This window comes from Staurois parvus, unplaced genomic scaffold (genome assembly GCF_062004578.1).
Source record: "Staurois parvus isolate SC_StPar_1 unplaced genomic scaffold, SC_StPar_1.0 ptg000147l, whole genome shotgun sequence".
In the NCBI taxonomy this organism is placed as follows: domain Eukaryota; kingdom Metazoa; phylum Chordata; class Amphibia; order Anura; family Ranidae; genus Staurois; species Staurois parvus.
In genome coordinates, this window is record NW_028317943.1 from 15,947,296 (window position 1) to 15,961,533 (window position 14,238).

At 48.0% G+C, this 14,238-nt stretch overlaps 1 protein-coding gene across 3 annotated transcripts in view; it reads left to right on the top strand.

Annotated features, from left to right (window-relative positions):
• The first annotated feature begins 783 nt into the window (after positions 1 to 783).
• The window catches only part of NAP1L1 (nucleosome assembly protein 1 like 1), a 37,995-nt gene continuing 24,540 nt past the window's right edge, over positions 784 to 14,238 (top strand). For 2 of the 3 annotated variants that reach the window (XM_089674085.1, XM_089674084.1), the window contains exon 1: positions 784 to 935. The gene's annotated coding sequence lies outside the window, so the exon portion shown is untranslated. The remainder of the gene's footprint in view (positions 936 to 14,238) is intronic. The other variant, XM_089674083.1, reaches the window with a different exon arrangement.

Sequence of the window (14,238 nt, forward strand, 5' to 3'; positions counted from 1 at the left end):
GCAGACATACTACAGGTGACGGTCAGAGACTGCAGACATACTACAGGTGACGGTCAGAGACTGCAGACATACTACAGGTGACGGTCAGAGACTGCAGACATACTATAGGAAATGGTCATAGACTGTAGATACACTACAGGATATGGTCAGAGACTGCAGATATACTACAGGAGATGGTCAGAGACTGCAGATATTACAGGAGACAGCAGGTAAGTAAATCTTATACAGCAACTTGGATAGAAAACAGGTCAACATCAACATATGGCTCACTGCCAAACACTCTTAAAAAAACAAATTATTGGTGTCCCAATCCACCATGGATTGCTGTTCAATGGAGTGGCAATGACAGCCACTGGTGTAACTAACCCCCAAGAACACTTTTCCTCTTTTCAGCAATATGGGTGGAATATACCATTAAAAAGGGCTTCCCCCAACAAAACGCACAAAAGGTAAGCACTGGGGGCACAACTAGCCATCTCCTGCCACATTCTACAGAACACCAAAAAGAAAAAGGGGTCACTGAGGGGTAACTCCCAGCTCCGGTCTATTGTGTCAGGGGCCGTGAAGAGGCAGCACAGCACATGACACAAGGCGGACCTGTGCCCGCTGCTCTGCCATGACTGGATGTTGGAGGCCCTCCCCTACCCCTGACCGATGCCCATTACTTCCCAGGCCTGGCAAAGAGCCCTCACTGACAGATCACACAGCCGCCTGGCCACTCCTTCCTGAAAGGCGCGCGAACCCTGACGGCCGGCGCGCGTTGCCAGGGAGACAAGGGAGGTGTACGTGCTGACGCTGTTCTATATGAGCGCGAGCGGCGGGACCTCTGCTCCTCTTATTATTTTACCGCCATCCTAGAGGGGCGCTCCCTCCTCTTCCTCCTCCTGTCTCCAGGCACTGCGCGGCGGCAGCGGACTTCTCGCTCTGTCACCCCGGTAAGAGCTCACAGCACGTCTCCGGAGCAGGCGGGACGCCGGGCGACACTCCGCTCTGTGACCGGGCCAGCCGACATATGTGTGTGAGGAGACTGGGAGCGGCAGCCGAGGGGAGGGCGGAGGGAACTCCTGTTACCCGGAACAGACATAACGGACCATCCACTGGGCTCTGACCGGCTGCTTGTGCTCCGCCTTACTCCCGCTAGGTGTATGGTGGCTCCGGTCACAGCGGATGACAGTCGTAGGCCTGGTCTGGGAGGGAAGTGGCAGGGCCGTAGAAGTGTGTGGTGATGGCGGGAGGTGTCTGGGTGATGGAGGAGGAGAGGCGCTGTCCCCGGGCGGGCGGCCTGCTCTGTGCTGTACACGAGGCGGCCGGGCAGCTGTGCACGTGTTGCTGTATTGATCAGCCGGGAGCGGATGCAGTGCGGCCTCCTCTCCTCTCAGACATGCTGAGTGCCGGAACAAGGGAGCCCCGACACGTGCACAGTGCGGCCCACAATGCCTGGATGGGCGATCAGAGCCCAGGGGGCGCACATGTGGAGGCAGGGCCGGCTCCTCCAGATGTGGTATGGCAGCACATGGGGGATATCAATGGTCCATGACTACACACCACCATAGTCCTCTACATCACTGACATCAGGAAGGGGATGCCATTTCCTTTCAGTTCAGCTTTTCTTTCCCAATAGTTTTTTTTTTTTTCCTAAGAACAAACCCTCATTCACGTCAGTGTTCTGAGTTCTCCTCCTGTACAATCCTATTCTTTCTATGTGTTGATGCTTGTTTGCTTGGCTGCACTACACTTAAAATGTAACAGTTATTTTTATTTTATTTTTTTTGTGTACACAAGCATTATTGCGCCAGCAAGTACAAGCCTGAGAAACTCCTCTCCTCCAGAAGTGATGTCCTTGCCCAGCACAGGAAACATGCCTGATGTTTGATGCATGTGCAACAAAAACATTCCTAAAGTGTTACTAAACCAGGGACCCCGCATTCACTCTATCTGGTCTCCCACAGTACACAGAAATGCAATTATTTTATTAAATATAAACTGCTAAATACCTTTTCTCATCAGCAGGCTTGTGACTTCTATCAGTGTCCAGCAGGGCACAGGTTTATCTTGTAGGAGGAGTCTTCATTCTCCCCTGATTGTCCAATGAGGCTACATGACCCCTGACCCTCTGTTGGGACAGTGCTGATTGGCTCTATGCTGATCACATGCATTTTCCTAAGAGAAACCGCAGTACACACCGTACTGAGCATGTGCAGCTTGTCCCCAGGTTCTCTGTTCTATCAGCAGATGGCTTGGGGACAGAAGGAGAGGATCAGAGAAGTCGGGCTCAAACATCTTTTTTTACACAATGTGGAGGATTAACTCCTTAGGTTCCACAGTGAGTATAACAAGCATGCTTTACTGCATATACAGACTGATTTTACCGTTGTCGGTTTAGTAACACTTTAAGACCAGATTCACATATGTGGCAAGGGCAATGCAGCTAATCCTGAGTGTTTCCCGCAAAACATTAAAATTGCACTCCGGTTATGCAGTCTGTCTCCAGTGTCAATGTCACATTAATGACACCCCGAAACAGACTGCATAAGTGCGATTGCTAGAATTTGATCACATGGGTGTCAACGCCCATGCGTTCTGATTCTGGTGCGGCACAAAAGTTCCTGCTCCTCTTTTGTGCGAGTGTGGTGTGAATTGAGCCTCTTCAAAAATGAATTCGCCTGAATCACACTGTAGAGAATCGCATGTGAATGGCACAGAAATGTGTGATTCCTGGCCAAATCGCATGCGATCTCCCACACCGCTATAGTGTGAATCCACTCGAAGGGCCCATTCACACTAAACAGCTGCAGTACAGTTAAACTACAGAAGTTTAATGTGATTTGTAAAGCTTTTTAAAATGAAAATAAACATGCTATACTTGCACAGAGCTCCCCTGAACCTCTGCTTCTGGGGTCCCCTGCTGGTGCTCTGGCTCCTCTTTTCGGAGACCACCATAGGGAGCAGCTTCTTATGGTGGCACACCTGCAGGCTCAATCCCAGGAGGGAATGTGTGTGGCTATTGACACACACAGGGCAGCACTGCCTTGCTTACAGGATGCAGTTGGAGCTGCTGGCTCCACCTGCTGCCTGAGGAGAGAGCCGCTGAAGATGGACACAGTGCTGCATCAAGGTCAAGCTCAGGTAACTAGACAGAGGAGTGAGGGGACTATAAAAATGCTGGGACTTTTTTTTTTTTTTTTCCTAATGCAGGGAATGCATTAAAGTGATATGAACCAATTGCTCTCCTGAGGATTTACCCCCCCCCCCCATCCTGACCAGGCCATTATTTGCGTTACGGCACTGCATTACTTTAAGTGACAATTGCGCGGACATGCAATCAAATGAAATGTACGTCCTTTTTTCACCACAATTAGAGCTTTCTTTCGGTGGCATTTGCCTGTGCGGGTTTTATTTTTTGTGCCATAAGCAAAAATGACAATTTTGAGAGGGGAAAAAAAACAATATTTTGGACTTTTTGCTATAAAACATGTCCAGTAAAAAAAATTAAAATCAAATTTAGGCCAAAATGTATTCTGCTACATGTCTTTGCTACAAAAAAAAATACCAATACATGTAAATTGGTTTACGTGAAAGTTATAGCGTTTACAAATGGCGGTATAGATAATGGGATTTTTTTTTTTCTTTACTAGTAATGGTGGTAATCAGCAACTTAGCAGGACTGCGGCAGACATTCTGACACTGGGGGGAAGAAGCTAACTTGGTGTCACTGATCAATGTTTGTCATACATTTACGCCAAAATGTGTTCTGCGACATGTCTTTGCTAAAGAAAAGAAAAATTGTAATAAAATTCCAATACATGTAAATGAATTAGTTTACGGAAAAGTTACAGCTTTTACAAATGGTACATATACTGGGATTTTTTTCTTTTCAATTTCTACTAGTAATGATCAGCGACTTGTAGCGGGACTGCGGCAGACATTTTGACAATGGGGGGAACCGACTTGTCACTGACATCCCCAGTGACGCCAATACAGTGATTATTGCTAACAAAAAAAAGCGCTGACACTGTACTAATGGCACTGGGCAGGAAGGGGTTAACACGAGGAGTGATCTAAGTGTTAACTGTGTGCAGTGGTTTTCTAGGGGGCGGTGTGTGTTTCACTGTAATCACACTACTTTGATGGCTGTGCTGTGCATAGCCATCCAGAGCAATGTGCCTGAGCTGACAGGGAGGACGACTGTTAGTAAACGAACAGTCCTCCCAGTCAGTGGTTGTCGGAAATCACCAGGTGCTTGCGAGTAATTACTGGCCGGGACCTGGCGATTGGCAGCCCCCAGCTCGCGCATGCCCCCTACCCGGACATGCAGACTCACGTATGTATACGTGATTTTGCGCACCCGTCACCCTTGTTGCAATATTTCTGCTATAGAGTGGTGTGGATGCGGTTAAAAGTTAATATTTTTGTTTTAAAACTAACATTGCTGGCTGAAATACTGCTGGCACTTCTGGCTTCTTCACACCCCCCCCCCCCCCCCCCCAGTGGGTCTGCCTACAGAGGAGGTTTTTTGTGCAATATTGTTACACGGAGCAAGTATAACACTTAATTTTTTTTTTCTTGAGTAATGCTTATCTTGCTCCTCACTCGTCTAGGATACCTTCATCTATGCAACTGTTCTCATAAAGCCACTTGTCTAGGCGTTTCCGGCTGCAGTTGCATGGCTGCCTCCGGTAGCAGCCCCCCTGATCAGTGTATTCTAACAGCAGTGGGTGCCACTGTCAGAATACAAAGTTGTGGGGGAATTCCTCCATCCGCCTTGTTTGTGTGGGGGAAAACGAACAGTGTATGGCTACCTTTTAGTTCACTGGAGCAGAAATAGGATAACCCTGGAACTGGGGAATTTCTCAGGAGACAGGAAGTAAAGGGAAATCTCAGTTGGATAAATGGCTTTAGAAATGTATCAAATTTTTTGGTTAGAAGAGCTTACTCGCTAGGTAATCCACGTGCCACCGAATTGTAAATGATGCACGACTGATCTGCTTTGCTTGGCAGTATTGAACATTCTGCGGCCAACCATAGGCAAATCTGAGTACGCTTGGTTGGAACCCTCAAGTGTTTGATTTCTGCCCAGCACTCACAAATAGTTCTTGGATGGTGTAATGTTTTATCATGGTGCTAGTCGTTCAGTACTGGTCTCTTATCTCTAGGTCCTAATTCTGTATTTGTATTTCTGTTTTCTACAGCCCAGTTTTGTTTGTGCATGGCATAAGCTTAAAATAGATTTTGACTGGAGCTCTGCTTTAAATTCTAAGTCAGCAACTACAAAAACTGTAGCTGCTGACTTTTAAAAAACATCTTGCCTGTCCTTCGATCCAACGGTGTCCTCTCTGCTGGTTTCACTCTGTCCTCTCTCCCCGGCACAGTCTTAAGTGTGGGCACTCAGCTATGAGAGCTTGTGACTTCACAGCCAGATGCCCACTGCGCATGCCCTTTGTGGATGGTCCTGTGGTCTTCTTGGACCTGTCACTTGTCCCAGAAGACTGGAGGGTAGGGGAGACAACTTCTGCTTCCGATTGCAGTGGGAGCGGGTACCCTCTCCCCAAAGGTGCAGATTGTTCTGAGGAGTGGGTGACGAGGCCTTAAAGCAGAACTTCCCTTTTGGATGGCGTGCCACTTAAGACCACTTACAGTAAAGATTTACTATGTGTTAGAATGTAACTAGGGTTTGAGTGTGATGGTAGCACTTCACTTTCAATGCATAGGTACAGCATGGCAGACTTGCCTCTTGAGGTTTACCAGTTTCAGTAATGGCTCCACGCTGTGTATCTACTCAGCTGCCATCTTAGCAGAAGCTTTCCCCATGGTCTTTGACCTGATCCTTTGGCCAGTGGGCAGCCAGTGATGACAAAAGTTCAGTGCACACTGTGTGCTTAGATTGCTGTCATTTTGATAGTCTTTTCTACCTATAGTCTGAAAGACTATAGGCATATATCCATGGTCTCCAAACTGTGGCCTGTGAGCCAGATGTGGCCCTTTGCTTGCTGTTACTTGGCCCTTGGATCACTATTCCTCCCAGTGATCTGAGGCACTATTTTTCTCACTAATGATGGGATGCTATTGCTCCCACAGACACCAACAGTAGGGTGCTATTTCTCCCACTGACACAGATGGGGTGCCATTCTTCCTACTAAAAAAGGATAAGTCACCATTTCTCCCACTTAAAACATTTTATGGGGCACTTTCTTGTGCTGTAACCTCAGTGGTGCCTTTACTCCCAGCATGGCTATTGTAGGAATATGGCTTCTTTACATATATGGAAAGAGGTGGTTGTAGTTTGGGTCAGGTGAGCAAGCAGCTGGGATGGGGGATATGGCTTATTCTTGGTGGTTAAAGGCATATTCTACCTTTTCTGCAAAAGTGTAATCCATGCACCCACAATGGTTTAAAAAAGTGCATTTATTAAATTTTTGCATTCAAGCCAGTGGAGTATTGCAACTGCCATCAGTGCGTTCCTGAGGAAAGACACAAGCTCCCACATTGTTTACGTTCAGCCTTTGTATGAACCTTTTTCATTGGAGCTTTGGGAAGTAAACCATTGACTTGGTGTTATTGCTGTCCATCAAGGTTTTAAGTTTCAAAATGATTTGTGCTTGTGACTGGTAAAATTGCCCATAGGGAACGTCAAAAAAAGTATAAATCAACATCTAGTTCTACGCTGATGACACTCAGATTTACCTCTCCACCCCCCACCTCACCCCCACATTCTCCGCCCGCATCACTCACCTCCTAAACGACATCTCTGACTGGATGTCGCTCAATTTCCTCAAGCTTAACCTCTCCAGAACCGAGCTTCTCGTCTGGGCCCCCCCCCATCCTATCCATCACTACCAGCAACACCACCATCAATCCCGCAAGCCAAAGTCCTTGGCGTCATTCTGGACTCAAACCTCTCCTTCCAACCTCATGTCAAATCACTTACAAACACATGCAGGCTCCACCTTCGCAACATCGCCAAAATACGCACCTGCCTTACCCCAGACACCACCAAAATACTCGTACACTCTCTGATTATCTCACGCCTCGACTACTGCAACTCCCTCCTCACCGGCCTACCCCAGTGCAGGCTCTCCCTGCTTCAGACCATCCTGAACTCAGCGGCTAGACTCATCCACCTCACAAACCGCTCCACCTCTGCCTATCCCTCAACTGGCTCCCTATCGCCCAACGCATCAAATTCACACTACTCACTCTGACCTACAAAGCCATTCACAACACTGCCCCTAACTACCTCACCAACCTGATACCCAGGTATCACCCCACCCATACCCTTTGCTCTTCACAGGACCTCCTTCTATCTTGCCCCCTGGTCTCCTCCCACGCACGTCTGCAAGACTTCTCCAGGTCCTCCCCCATCCTCTGGAACTCACTACCCCAATCCATCAGACTGTCACCTTCCCTCCTCACCTTCAGGCGCTCCCTGAAAACCCACCTCATCAGGAAAGCCTACCCCACCCTCACCTAACTGCCGTTCTCCTTCATTCCTCCTACCACTCCATCCCCCACAGCCACTTCCTCCTGTACCACTACCCCCTCCCTCCTAGATTGTAAGCTCGAAAGAGTAGGGCCCTCTAACCCCTCGTGTGCTGTTTGTAGTTGCTGTACTGTTTCATGTATTGTTCCCCCCTCTATTGTACAGCGCTGAGCAAACCCTTTGGCGCTATATAAACTCAATGTAATGTGAATGATGGGCCTTGAATTATTGCTCACTCTGATGTGCATGGTGTTCCTAATGTGTGGCGCAATTGTCTTTGTATATGTGTGAACCCATAATTTGAGGGTAGAGGGCTTTAAAAAAAAATTTAGGTGTTTGGATTTATTTAAATTTTCTTTACTTTGCTATCATAAGGAGGCTAAGCTTCTCCTCTCAGGTAGGTGGCTCAGAGGAGCATTTTCCCCCCCCCCTATCTTATTGGCCCCTAGCTCCAGGGGATGTCCTCAGCCCTTCTGGTGGTCAGAGGGATTAGAGCAGGGAGGAAGGTTTCTCAGAAGATTCCCACGCCCTGCCAGTTGGGGGGTGTCTGTCTTTGGTTAATGGATGCCTCGTTTCTGTGTGCTCTGCAGGTGAAAGCCAGGGAGAAGCCCAAGCCGCACCACGGGGCTAAAAAGTGACCCTCAGACTCCTGGACTAAGGTGCTGTGAGTCTTGTATTGAGGGCCTGATTGAGGAAGTTCCTTCCCAAGGGCACCTGGTTAAGTCCATTAGAGAACTGACTGCTACCTTTTGGTTCCCTGGGGACCAGTAGGGAGGTGGTTGAAGGACCCATCCCCGGACTTGGATTCCCGGGCAGATTCTGAAGGGGAGGGTCCCTCGAGTAAATCCAGAGGTGCCTTTAGATCAAAGTTGTCCTTGGAGGAGGTTGATGACTTACTGGGAGTCATTTATGCCACCTTAGAAATTAAGGATGATAAGCCCCTCACGTTACATGTTAGATGTATCTGGGTATGGAGAAACAAAGGAACAGTCTTCCCTGTTCACGAAGTGCTAGTAGAGACCATAAAGAGGGAATGGCAGGATCTGGGGAGAGAGCCTTTCTTTGCTAAATCTCTCAAGCGCAGGTTTCCGTTTGATGAGGATTCGTCTGTGGTGTGGAATAAAAGCCCCAAGCTGGACATGGCATTTTCTCAGGTAGCCAGGAAAATGTATCTTGCCTTTGAGGACATGAGGGTCTTGTCTGACACCATGGATAGAAGGGCAGATTCCCTTAAGTCCTGGGATTCCACACTATCCAACCTAAAGCCTGCCATGGCAACTACAGTGGTAGCTTGTAACATGGAATATTGGCTCACACAGCTGCAGGCCCATATCGTGGCAGGATCCCCAAAGGACAAGATATTAGCCTCCTTCCAGACCTTGCTACAGGGGGTGGGCTATATTGCCGACACCGCAGCGGAATCAGTAAAGATGCCAGTGAGGTCAGCGGCCCTAACTCTCCGCAGAGCCCTGTGGCTTAAGACATGACGGGGGCATCACCTCCAAGGTTAAACTGTGGCATCCCATTCACGAGGCCTTTTTTGGCCCAGGTCTTGAGGCGCTGCTGGATCGCAGCGCAGACACACAGCCAGTAGGCCAGAGGTACAGAAAAGGCCCTGGGGGCAAAAAGGAAGGGGCAGGGGGGAGGAGCGAATTATTATTTTTTTTTTTTTTTCCCTGTCCTGAGCAGCCCCAAAAGTCAAGATAACTGTTCCCCGGTGGGAGGAAGATTGGGGGTCTTCCTTCCACAGTGGGAAGCTGTTCTCCAGTCTCTTTATCCTGGGTATAGTGAAAAGGGGGTACCGCATGGAATTTCTGATACCGCCGCCACAGAGGTGGTTAGTGACGGAGCTCTCAAGATGTGCAGAGAATGCCTCGGCCCTACTCTCTTCCTTGCAGGAGTTGGAAGAGCCGAGAGTCATCATTGGGGTCCCCTCCGCAAAGATCAGCAGGGGTGTTTATTCTCACGTGTTTGTGGTGAGAAATCCCTCAGGGAAGTACAGGCTCATTCTGGATTTCAGGCCCTTGAACGAGACCATAAAATACAAGAGGTTCCGTGTAGACCTAAGGGAAACCTGCCTACTTGTTTCAATTGTGGATGCCTTTCAGAAATTCCTCAGGTTGGCAGTACGGGGCCCCAGTGGGAATCTTTCACCTGCAGTTCTAAGCCTTTACCTTTGGCTTTCCTCCTCACCCAGGATTTTCACAAAGATGGCCGATACCCTGGTGTCTCGCTGGTGGCTTACCTGGACTATCGTTTGCAGACTCAGAAGAACAGCTGATGCGGGACATAACCTTGGTGATGAGACACCTGGAGAACTTAGGCTGGCTAATAAACTTAGCAAAGTCGACTTTTGTTCCGGCCCAAAGGATGGTGTACCTGGGCTACGAACTGGATTCCACCTTTCAGAAAACCTTTGGCTAGACGGGAATCAGGCAGCTGCTAGGGAACCAGGCTGTGTCCCTAAGAGTCCATGGCTGTGTCAGGCCTGCTAACATTGTCTATCCCAGCGGTTTAGTGAGCAGTTTTGCATTTGCAGCCCCTCCAAGATGTTCATTCTGGATGTCTGGGATCGCCGGCATGAGTCTTTGGACACCTTTGTGCAGGTATGCCCCTGTGTAAAGAGGACCCTCTGGTGGTGGAGGTCAGCCTATTTGGCTCAAGGGCTGTTATGGGTCTTGTACATCTCCAGGGAAGTTTCAATGGACACAAGCGCTAGAGGTTGGGGAGTGCACCTAGAGGGGTCCGTGGCACAGGGTTCTTGACTACCAGAAAAGAGGGACAGATCCTTGAACTGGAAGGAACTCAAGGCTGTGTTCCAGGCCCCTCTTGCCTTCCGGGAACAGCTACGGGGACAACACATGTGGGTCCTCTAGGAGAACTCCTCCGTCATGGCGTATGTCAGACAGATGGGGAGGGACTCAAAAGCAAGACTCTGGACTCTGGTCTCTGGCCTTGGAACTGGGGCTTGGTTTTTGACCTTGGCCATCTTACCCCTCTTGGATATTGCCTTGCCGAGAGGACCTGCTTTCTCAGGGTCCGGTCCTTTGTCCCCAGGTACAGATAGAACCTAGCGGCCTGGTTTCTGAGTAACAGCTGCTGAAGAGCAAGGAGTTTTCAGCTAGGGTAGTATCCACCCTCCTGAATAGTAGAAAATAGGAGACCCGTTCCATCTACTTTAGCCCCCCCTTGTGGTATTCCCAAGTGTAGCTCGTGGTAAAGTTTCAGTACCACAAGCGGTAACCCCCGAGCTACAGTCGTGCGTACCTTGCGGCGCTGCTCTGCGATCCCTCAGTCACTTACCTTGACCTGCGCTCCCGTGATGTCTCTCCTGCAGTGTCCCCGGCAATTTAATCAGACGGATGCCGGCATCTGTCATCTGGGTTCCGTCCTCTGCGAGCGTCGGGACGTACGGGGGACGGAACGGCAGGGAATTTGTAAATGACAAAAAGTGACATTCACTAAAATCACAGTTAAACATAGTAAAACTGTACCAAACCATTTCATATACATTTTGTCCCTAGTGCTTTGTCCTGTGCCCGGCCTTCATTTTGACTGTTCTTTCTACCTGGAAACTGAGAAATGTCCATGGCGTCCAAAAATCATCCCTTTAGGTCAAAAGCAGTTTTAGACCAGCTAGAGAACAGCGATAGTAAATTAGAACTACTTGCAGAATTGAGTGATAATGATTCATGGGGAAATTCGTCATCAGACACTGAAAACAATTTTGCGACTTTGCTCAGTGATGTGCGAACTTGGTGTTATATTTCAAATTTCAGTGTTTGGTTTGATTATATTATTGAATTAAATTTATTATAATATTTTTTATGAATATTTATTAAATTCTAATTTTATGATTTCGTGTTTCAAGTTTTATCCTACCCGGGATGGACAGATTTCAGTGAGTTATTCCTAAGAATTACAGGCCTACAATATAAAACTACAAATTTCCATGCAAAATAATGGTACTGCTTTCAGCACCAAAAATCTGAAATCATACCGCTAGGGAGGTTAAGGTCTGTAAGCTCTTTAACAGAAGGTGTGCTCAGACTTCCTCAGGGGCACATAGCTTAGTTTCAGTCCTGGAATTCTTGCAGGCGGGGGCTGACAAGGGGCTAGCGGTGAGTGTGCTGAAAGGCCAAGTGTCGGCTCTTGGCATATTCCTGCAGTCTCCCTTAGCCAGGAATGAGCTGGTGGCGAGATTCTTTTAAGTCCTTGACCAGACAAAAGCCAGTGAGAGGCCCTTTCCAAAGTGGAACCTGACTATGGTGCTTAATGTGCTGACAGGCCCCCCGTTTGAACCTCTAGATTAAAGTTCCCTCAAAATCCTGACCCTCAAGACCCTGGTGGCGGTTACTACAGCGAGCAGAATAAATGAGTTGGAAGCCCTATCGGTCGGGGCCCTCTTCCTCCAGATTTTTGCGGATAAGGTAATGTTTAGGATGGACCCAGTCTTCTTACCCCAGATATCCTCGATTTCATCGAGGCAAAGAAGGATGTATAAGTAGTGGTCTTGCTCTAGGGGTGAGTGCTCGCACATCCTCTCAAGGTACTGTCCTGAAAGACTGGGAGGGGGAAAAAGGCAAAGTTACACTTGCAATTAATGCCATTTCCAGGAGCCTCAGGACAGTGCCCGTTACCCACCCTTTTTTTTAGCATTTGGTTATATGGTACCTTTTTTTTTTTTTTTTTTTTTTTTTTTTTTTTTTTTTTTTGTCTTGTCTCCCCAGGTGACCTGAGGCGCTAAGTCATGAACTGAGGGTGATGTGGGACGGCTGCACTTTTATGCTGGGTGGAGGGGTTTCCTCAGGTGGGGAGGAGCCAAGGGCTCTCAAGGTGCTGTCCTGAGACTCCTGGAAAAGGCGTTACCGTAAATGTAACTTTGCTTTTTTTTTCAGTGGTATTTGATAGCCTGTGTAGTTTTTGCACTATAAAGACAATTTTGAAGAAGAGAAATTTTTGCTCTTAAACCTGTCCAGTAAAAAAATTAAAATCAAATTTAGGCCAAAATGTATTCTACGTCTGCTTAAAAAAAAAAAAAAAAAATTCCCAATACATGTAAATTGGTTTACGTGAAAGTTAGTGTTTACAAATGGTGGTATATATACTGTAGTTGGATTTTTGTTTTTACTAGTAATGGCTGCGATCAGTGACTTGTTGCGGTGGGCATTCTGACACAGGGAGGAACTAACTTGGTGTCGCTGACATCGCCAGTGACACTAATACAGTGATCAGTGCTAATAAGCACTGACAGTGTATTAATGGCACTGGGCAGGCAGGGGTTAACGTGTGGGGTGATCAAAGGGTTAACTATGCTGTGCTCTTTTACTGTGTGCATGCTTCACTGTAAGCACTCTGCTATGCAAAGCCATGCATAGCAGTGTGCAGGAGCTGACAAGGGAGAGACCTGTACTGTTTACTTACAGTTCTCTCCCTCCGTAGGTAATGCTTCTCTCACCGGGTGCCGACGAGTAATCGCCGGCTGAGACCCGGTGATTGACAGACGAGGCTGCGAATAGCAGCGTGGGTAGGGCACGCACGCGCCCCCCCCTGCATATGATTTTGCACACCTGTGCCTCCCTGTAGCAGTATTACTGCTATAGTGCGTTCGGGAAGTGGTTAACACTGCTTACAGGTCCCATGTTATCACTCTCAACCAATGATGTAACCGCTGTACTTGCAGGAGATGCATCATCCCCACTGACTTCATTCTTGGCATCTTTCAGATGCTGGAAATGAGCTGGGGTGTGCATTGTATATACACCAGAGAACCTTCAAGAAATTGGGGTGGTGGAGGAATAGGGGGGCGTATATTAAGGAAATCTGACATGGTTCACCTTTAACTTGGTGTAGTATATGCAGCATTTTTTGGGGGGGAACTTGGGGCACCTGGGATCATGATCAGCCAACTGAGACAGATTAGTAAGTCTAAGGGGTGGGTCAGAATACTCCAGATGTTGGTGTGGTCAAGAAGTAGGTTTTATTTGGTCAGTGCTTTTTTCGAGTTTCAGTTGTGTGACCAGGGGGCGGGCTGTAGAACCAGGCGTTTGAGCTGTGATTTTTACCTCATGACTGAACACTAAATATAAAGCAGCTCTTGGTTGTACACATGCTGTCCTTCATACCTGTGGAAGAACATCTTTCAGAGGGTGGTGCTGCAGCTGAACAGTTCAGAATGCAGTTCAACGTGGCTGCTCATGAACCCCCCCTCAATTGCATTTAAAGGGTTAAATCAATTGGCTGCCTCACTGCCTGTCAAACACCTCTAAATTGCTTCTCAGAGTGGCTGTGGAATTTGATGTGCATGTGAGTGAACCCTTAAAGCAGCAAGGTGGGCTGGTGACTTTCTAAAGCTGAATTCATAGTAAATCTGTCCTCAGTCTTGCTTGTCTGGTGCTCCTAACGTTTTCTTGTTTGAGAGAGTTAATATGATCTCCTGAGGCTTGGTTCCTAATCACCACTTTGCTGTGATGGTCTCTGTATATGTAAGGTATAACCCCCGGTTCACATATATGCGGCCATGTGGGCCGTGTTTTGCGCAGGCATGAGAGCCCTTTCATTTGAGTGGACTCCCGTGACATGCAGGGAAGAAGTCCCTGCACTTCTGAAAACTCAGCCAGCACAGGAACCTCGGTTCCAAGTATGGTTGCGTTTTTCCAGTGTGGGTGGCGTGCCATTAGAACTAATGGCACCCGCAGGTCCACATTGTTCTGTACAGGTGGTGCAGCTGCACAGATTTTTATGTGGCTCCGCAGCCACAC